Raw genomic sequence first — 257 nt, 5'->3', positions numbered from 1 at the left:
GTTCACACAGGAGCGGGGAAGCATCTCTTTCAGATCATCTCATTTGCATAGTCCCTCCCCGCCACGCTGCCGGCAGAGCGCCCTGTCATCCCATAGTCCGTAAGGATGGACCCGAGAGACAGCTGCTCTGTGATTGGTTAGAGTTAGAGGTTGTCAGGAAGCCTTTGGAATTTGTATGTGTAAGGCTGGTGTAAGGGTAAGGTAAGGTATACAGTTTTTGCTTTCTCTGACTTCTTTTACAATTTTTGTTTGATTTA

Source organism: Electrona antarctica (assembly GCF_951216825.1).
Source record: "Electrona antarctica genome assembly, chromosome: 18".
NCBI classification, from domain to species: domain Eukaryota; kingdom Metazoa; phylum Chordata; class Actinopteri; order Myctophiformes; family Myctophidae; genus Electrona; species Electrona antarctica.
The sequence above is the reverse complement of the archived record's forward strand: the minus strand, read 5'-3'. Positions refer to the sequence as shown.